Source organism: Myxine glutinosa, chromosome 7 (genome assembly GCF_964187855.1).
Source record: "Myxine glutinosa chromosome 7, kmMyxGlut1.1, whole genome shotgun sequence".
Lineage (NCBI taxonomy): Eukaryota > Metazoa > Chordata > Myxini > Myxiniformes > Myxinidae > Myxine > Myxine glutinosa.
This window is the reverse complement of record NC_136267.1, coordinates 6,121,198-6,129,827: the sequence shown is the minus strand read 5'-3', so window position 1 is coordinate 6,129,827 and position 8,630 is coordinate 6,121,198. Positions and strand designations below refer to the sequence as shown.

Here is an 8,630-nt window from a genome sequence, read left to right as displayed (position 1 = left end):
AATTATAAATAGCGCGGATCACATGTACGCAAACCGCTCTGCGTATCACCATCACACGTGGTTCGTGCGAGGCTTATTCCCTCACTTCCAGGGCAGCGCTAGTACTTAGGTAACAGCGAATTTGGTCCTGAAACCATATTTAGCGCTGTCCAGAAGGGACGTAATAGGTCTCGGGTCGCGCCAGGCTAGTAAAGAGATATATATATATATATAGATATATATATATAGATATAGATATATATATATATATATATATATATATATATATATATATATATTGTCGCGTGATTCCCCTCGTTTAACACCGGGAAATCATGAATGGCAATCGAGCTTACTTTGAGGCATTATTCAATGGCGGATTTGACTATATATATGCGCGGGGAGGAAGGATAGAGGAAGAAGAAGCGTGAGCTTTTACCTGTGGTCCCGAGCAGTCTTCAAACCTGCAGGAAATTAAACTCACGAACACGGATTTCGAATGTACAAGAATAACACGGCTTTATTGCCGGACCCCAAGAACAATGGACGCGCCGGTAAATAAATGTCTGAAGTTGGGATCCCACACAACTCACTTCAAAAACAGCACAGGGGAAGAATTAATCAAAGAAACCGTTGTGTTCTGTCATGGGGACTTAGCTCTTTCAGGCTGCAGTCAGGAATCGTCAGGCTTGAGCACTGTCGTCCAACACAGCTCCGGTTGGCACGAGCAGGCCTTGCCGCACCCCTGTTCACCAGGCCTTGATGCGCCCTTGTTCGTGCTCCACTAGGCCAATGTACACCGCTGCGCAGCAAGCCTTGTTTGCAGGCTCGGTTCCATACACGAACGCAGGCAAGGAGGACCGTCAGCGCTCCACCGTCTGTCATCGCCCAAAAAGCAAAAGGTCCAAATGGGAAGAGGCCCAACGCAAGGAAAGAACAGAAGAGGATGAGTGCATCCGGCCACAAAGGGATCGAAAAACCGAGAGGAAGAAGGGGACATCGATGCTGGCGCAGCCAAAATGCGACCGTTCGATATGGTGTCCAGAATCAGAAGCAGAAGAAAACGAGAGAAGCGGGTACAAAAACGAGAAGAAGCGAGAGGGAAAATGTCGGTCACGACCATCTGCTATTGCATCCAGAACAACAAGAGGGGAAATGTCGGCTCGCGGTTCATGGTGTCGCTCGTCCTCCGACGTCACCGGCCCTTCCTATTGGCCGAGCGCTTCGTGCTCCTCCCCTATGCCATCGGTCCGTGGTCAATCAGCTCGTCTCTTCCTACTCTGCCAATCGGCAGCCTGCTTCTTACTCGCCCCCCCTCGCCCCCCAGTCAATCACGAGTCCTTCTGGGCGTGGCTGTTGCCTGCCTGTTCGATGTGTCATTGCCATGCTGGCAGAATGCGCGGCCACTTCCGGTCTGTTCTCCTGGTAAGTCTTTTTGTGAGAGGGAAGTTTATATTAATGTGTGCGCTAATGGTGGGATTCCTAACCAATGTGTGTATATGCGTTGCCATATGGGACAATGGGTAGATCACAGAGGGAATGACGTACAAGGAAATTTTATCCTTATGCCTTACAACTACTTAACATGCCCCGCCCCTTTGTGACGGGGACAAAGACACAAGCTTAATCCGACATTCGGGCTGGACAGAACTTATTACAGGTTAGGTTCCCTATCACGACAGTCGAAGCACCTACCTATGCAGATCTACCTGGATCTATATATGCCCTACCCCAACATTCATAACAATATATATATATATATACATATACATATACACATACGTATGTAGGAGAAATTATAAGCAAAATAATTATTCTACAGTGTTTTCTGATCAGGAGAGAGAGTAGGCGAATTATCACCTGCATTCTGACCTAAATTATTTTATCAGGATAGAAAATAGTGCACTGTTGGGCTTGTAGAAGGAATGTCAAACTATCTCCTGCTCACTAGCCAGACCAGAGGTGGATTGATTGGTGCAGTTTTAACATTTCAATTCTCTCGTCTAAATGGTGAATTAATCTGTACAATGTTACATAATATGATTCATTGGCCACTACACCGCTACAGTACCACTACTTGTAACCGCTACCACCACGGTTGTAACCGCTACAGTACCATGAAATATATTGTGCTTTGGGACATGGTATTGAAATCAAGTCTTTCCAATGTTGAATTCATCTATATGATACTACATACATGACGAATTATAATTTAGGAAAACTTGGAACATGTTAAACATGTGTATTTATCAATGTTTTACTTGAGTAAGGAAAATACATTGGCACCAGAATGTCTGACATTACGAATGGTATCTGGTAATCTGCATGTCCTGTTGATCTAATCTGCATTTCAGACAATACCAACTATTTGCAAAGGTTTGCATGCTCTCTGTTACTCCTCCAAAGGTCAAATTGACCATTGTTAACTTTTGAAAGTTAATGAACTTGAAATGCAACTTTCACTCTGATTATTGTTTTACAATCTGCATATCTTTCCTTGCAAACATGTGGTGAAACAGACCAACATTGTATCAAGCAACTTGCTGCTCTCAGGTTCAGGCAGCTATGCAAGTATCCCTCCCCCTGTTTGAGGATATGAAGGTATATAAGGACTGATTCTTGAGACTGTCAGCGGAGCGAGCTATGATGCCGGGCAGGCATCAGGTTCGTCTCTCCTATCATCCATGTGCACAGGATGGTCGTTTGGCTATGTTAAATAGACGTTTTTAATAAAACGATTCAATGCACATTTGAGCCGGTGATATTTGGGGATAAGACTCCTGATTTCCCTCCACACGTGTGTGTGTATATATATATATATACACAGTCGTGGCCAAAACTGTTGGCACCCTTGCACTTTTTTCAAATAATGTACCATTTCTTCCAGAAAATTGTGAAATTAAAAACAATTTTGGTATCCACATTTGTATTTCTTGGGTTTGTCGTGGAACAAAACAAAAAAATCTGAAAATTTAAAAAAATAATCTTAGCTTATTCCACATAGAAATCCTAAAATGGTGTGGATAATATTCATGGAACCTTTTAGAAGTTGTTGGAAATAATGAGATTTCAAGCAGGTGATTCTCCTTTACTATGGAAATGAACTCACCTGTGGTGAGTTGCAGGTGCCTGCAATACAAAAATCACTCATTCCACCAGTTTGAATCGAGAAAAGGAGTCATTCTGCGGCTTTGTGTCACTGTGTGTAACGCAATGAGCATGGAGAAAAGAAAGAAAACCAGAATGTGTATCTATCTGATACAGTCACGTAAAAAAGTAAGTACACCCCATGTAAAGTTTTGACTTTTTCAACATATTCCAACATACAGCTATTTGATCTTCATTTCAACAATATTGATAGATAAAGGTGATATAATATAACAAATATCATGAAACATTTACATTTTGTAGTCCATTGTATAATTTAAACAAACATCAATGCAAATTTCGCATGTGGAAAAAGTAAGTACACCCCGACATTTATCACTACTTCAAATACCTAAAATTAGAATCAGGTGCACCAGCTCAGGTGCAAATGATTAGAACATCATTAGAGAGGATCTTGGAGGAACCTGTCTAATTTAAACTTCAGACATTTAGTTTGGTTTGCTCTTTGTTGTTGAAGTGTGCGTTGTCACCATGCCTAGATCAAAAGAGCTCTCTGAGGCCTTCAGAAAGGTTATAGATGCCTACGCGTCTGGGAAGGGATTTTAAAAGGTCTCCAAACAATTTGAAATCAATCATTCGACTGTCCGGAAGATCATCGACAAGTGGAGAAGATTCCAAACAACTGCCAACTTGTTCAGGCCAGGCCGCCCCAGCAAGTTCAGCCCGAGAGCAGACCGCAAGATGCTGAAAGAAGTCTCTAAGAATCCCAGACTGTCATCACGGGATCTCCAGGTAGCTCTTGCCACTGTTGATGTCAAAGTGCACAAGTCTACCATTAGAAAGAGGCTGCACAAATTTGATCTACATGGGAGGTGTGCCAGGAGGAAACCTTTGCTGTCCAGAAAGAACATCAGGGCAAGACTAAAGTTTGCCAATGAACACCTCGGCAAAGACCAGCACTTCTGGAACAATGTGCTCTGGACAGATGAGTCAAAGGTAGAGCTATTTGGCCACAGTACCAGAAGACATGTTTGGCAAAAACCAAAGACAGCATTTGACCACAAGAACTTGATACCAACTGTAAAGCATGGTGGTGGAAATATTATGGTTTGGGGCAGCTTTGCTGCATCAGGGCCTGGGCAGCTCACCATCATATAATCCACTATGAATTCTTCATTGTACCAGAGGGTGCTTGAGGATAATGTGAGGCCATCTGTCGGAAAGTTGAAGCTCAACCGAAGGTGCACCTTGCAACATGACAATGAACCTAAGCATACCAGTAAATCCACCAAGGAATGGCTGAAAAGAAAGAAATGGAGGGTTCAGGAATGGCCAAGTCAAAGCCCAGATCTAAATCCCATCGAGATGTTGTGGGGGAGATTTGAAACGAGCTGTGCATGCAATTGTGCATGCTGTGCAAGAATTTTTTGTTGAATAAATTATTGCAGTCAATTTCTCATTGTTTTTTTTCAATTAGATCACCTTTATCTATAGATACTGTTTAAATGAAGATCAAATATTGATGTGTCCACATATGTTAAAAAGATGAAAAAAACTTTACATGGGGTGTACTTACTTTTTCCACATGCGAAATATGCATTTATGTTTATTTAAATTATACAATGGACTACAAAATGTAAATGTTTCACGATATTTGTTATATTATATCACCTTTATCTATCAATATTGTTGAAATGAAGATCAAATAGCTGGATGTTGAAATATGTTGAAAAAGGCAAAACTTTACATGGGGTGTACTTACTTTTTCACGTGACTGTATACAATTTCACATGAAGCACTGGTGGTTTAGTTATTTTATTAGCCAATTGATTTAAAAAATATTTTATGATCATTATTTGTTGATTTTAATTATGCAATTAATCAATCAATTATTGTACACCTCTCCCTCCCAATACAGTCTCTATGAGCTGCACGGCGGTATCGCCAGGCTCCAAAGGCGCCCTGAAAATGCTGTGCTGGAGGATATTTATTTATATTTGGCATGGGGGCGGTGTACTTTGAATGTATCTGTACCTGTATCTAATATGTTTATGTGTATCTATATAATATGTATGTGTTTATACTTAATACGTATTATGCTCATATCTAATACTAGCAGGAGTACCCGGCTTTGCCCGTTCTAATCCTGTTGACATTTTGAAGAAAAGAAAAAAATAAAAAAATTATATTCCCCTACTTAAACACAATAAGGAAAATTTTGATTTCATATTATATTACACGCCCTCCACCCCCCATTGACACACACTCCTTGGGGATAATGTAATGTTACCTATCATTTCGCTACAAAGGCTCAGGCACTGTAAAGCGATTATAGCAAAATCCAAAACAAAACGAACTTTTTTTTTTTCAGTTATAAATTCTTTTTTTGCCTAAACACTCCCTGTTACTCACTGATGAACCTCTGAAAGTTTGATGATGATTATCTGTTCGGCCATCACCGAGAAAAATGGCGACACATACACAAAAAAAGAAAAACGGCTCTCTTATAGTATAGATATATGTGTGTACATCGAACATGTTTGTTTGTATATCTAATTTATGTACATGTGTGTATATCTAATATGTATGTGTGTATATCTCATATGTATGTGGATGAGTGCTGCCCTCGGTAAGTTGGATGTGACAAAGTTCTTCCATGAAAATATAACTGAGGTAGCTCTATGTTTAAGTAGAGTTGTGAGTTAGCTCTTTACAAGTGCTATCAATGCTGAGATTTACTCGTCTGTATGTCTATGTAGACTCATGGCCAAAAATATTGGCACCCTTGCACTTTTTTCAAATAACTTACAATTTTCCCTAAAAATAAGTTCAAATTCACAAAAAATACTTGGTCTCCACAATTCTTTATTTCACTGTTAATATTACACGACCTTTGTTTTTGATTCATAACGTAATATATCCTTTTAAATCATAAAACTAGAGGTTCCAGGGAACCTGAACTCAACTGGTCCATGTCAATATGGTTAGAACATGCATAATAGAACCACAAACTATATAGTTTATATGTGCTAAAGAGGTACAGTAACGTTGAAGGTATCTCATGTTTAAACAGGAAACTAAAAAAAATTGAGTTTTAAGTGAGGCATGAAAAAAAAAAAAAATTAAAATGCCATATATAGCAAAAGGTACCAATTTATCTTCATGTTCGTGCACATGCAAAGATTTGTTACAAAATGTGCAATAACTGTCCTAGAATAGAGCCCCACCTAATAAAATGCACTGAGTCCAACTTGTCTCCATGGAAAGCAGAAAAATAAATTTTCTTTAAAATCTCGAAGTGGCAAAAGGCACCAGGTCAGCACCTAACTAAGATGTGTACAAAGTTAGGTTAAGATATATTGAACGGTTTTAAGTTCTACTCCGGAAACGAAATGTATAACAAAATGCATTATGTCCAACTTGCTTCCATGGAAACCAGAAAAATGAAAATTTTCAAATATCTTTAAGTGGCAAAAGGCACAGGTTTCATCAAATTTGATCAGTATTTGTGACTTTTAGAGCTTGGACGTCGTCCAAACGGATGTTTATGGGTCAAGTCGTGTCATAGGTCACGACGAGGTCATTTTTCGGACATCGACAAAACCCGTAATATATGTGTTGAGGTTTGTTACATACTGTCTACACACCAAGTTTCAGCCTTCTAGCTACATTAGGAAGTACCAGATTGCCAAAAATTGATTTTTCAATATGGCCGCCCTGCCGCGCCCATTTTTGGTCCAGCGTTTTGTCTTGAATCATTCCTGGGTGCTTTTTGAAGTGTGTTTGGGATCATTGTTCTGCTGCAAGACCCATGACCTTCGACGGAGACCCAGCTTTCTGACAGTAGGTTGAACATTGCACTCCAAAATGACAGGGTCATCTCCTTATTTCATGATGCCATGCACACATTCAAGGTACCCAGTGCCAGAGGCAGCACAGCAACCCCAAAACATCATTGAACCTCCTCCATGTTTGACTGGGGAAGGTGTTCTTTTCTTTGAAGGGGTCATTTTGTTTTCTGTAAACATAGAGATGATGTGCTTTACCAAAAAGCTCTAAATTGGTCTCATCTGTCCACAGCACATTCTCCCAGAAGGATTATGGCTTGTTCAGGTGTTTTGGCAAACTCCAGTCGGGCTTTCTCATGTCTCTCTCCCAGCAGTGGGGTCCTCCTCGGTCTCCTACCATAGAACCCCATTTCATTGAGTTGGCGATGGGTGGTGTGAGTTGAAACTGTCGTACCTTGTGTCTGAAGGTCAGCTTGAATCTGTTTGGCAGTTGATTGAGGTGCTTTTTCCACCATTTGAACAATCCTTCGCTGCAATCTTCGATCAAGTTTCCTCTTGCGACCACGTCCAGGGAAGTTGGCTACAGTGCCATGGGCCTTAAACTTTCTGATAACATTGCGTACGGTGGACACAGGAACATCAAGTTCTCTGGAGATGGACTTGTAGCCTTGAGATTGTCCATGCTTGGCTACAATCTTGTGTCTGACCTCCTTAGACAATTTTCTGCGTTTCTTTCTTTTCTCCATGCTCATTGCGGTACACACAGTGACACAAAATAACAAAATCACTCATTTTCTCCATTGAAACTGGTTGAATGAATGATTTTTATATTGCCGGCACCTGCAACTCAACTCACCACAGGTGAGTTCAATTCCAAAGTAAAGGAGAACCACCTGCTTGAAATGTAATAATTTCTAACAACTTCTAAAAGGTGCCAATAATATTGTCCGGGCCATTTTAGGATTTCTCCGTGGAATAAGCTGAGATTTAGTAATTTTTTCAGCTTTTTTTTTTGTATTGTTCCACTGAAAACCAAAGGAAATACATTTGTGGATTCCAAAATATTTTCTTAATTTCAACAATTTTCTGGAAGAAATGGTGAATTATTTGAAAAAAAGTGCAAGGGTGGCAATATTTTTAGCCACGACTGTATATATATATATATACATCAAAAGCTGGAGTATTGCTCTGTATTATGGACGCTATGTCCACTGCTAATTCTATATAAGGAGGACTTGGTGAGTTGTTTTTTAAAAGATCACTTCTTGCTCCACCCACCCCAGGTAAGAATTATACATTGAGGTGATTTTAAATAATTACCACCTTCTTGTTTCAAAATGTCCCTCACCAAGGTGGTTTTAATGAATACTTTGTCCTTAGGTTGTTTTTTTTGGTAAGTAGGTGGGTTGTTCAGAACTCATAAGAATGGGATCCATAATAATCTAAGACATGTTACTTAAGGCAAGTATCATTGGTTGTATTTAATAATTACTTTCTTTGTTAGCTAGTTGTTCGAATCATGCACTGAGTTGTATACTGTATAATGGATTGTACCGAGTGATAGTTAAGAATCACTCTGTTGCTGAGATTGTATTTTTACCACTTCTACTTGTTTGGTTAGTTCAAGGTATTACTCACTGTAGTACGTTTCGTGATTACTATCAGAATACCGAGTTGCAATTTTAAATATCACACCATGAGGTGTTTGTAATTGTACGATTATTTCTTCAGGGAGGAGGTGCTCATGGTTACTAT

At 39.8% G+C, this 8,630-nt stretch overlaps 1 protein-coding gene across 1 annotated transcript in view; it reads right to left on the bottom strand.

Annotated features, from left to right (window-relative positions):
• The window catches only part of LOC144892888 (uncharacterized), a 194,833-nt gene that overhangs the window by 18,210 nt on the left and 167,993 nt on the right, over positions 1–8,630 (bottom strand). The gene's annotated exons all lie outside the window — the stretch shown is intronic.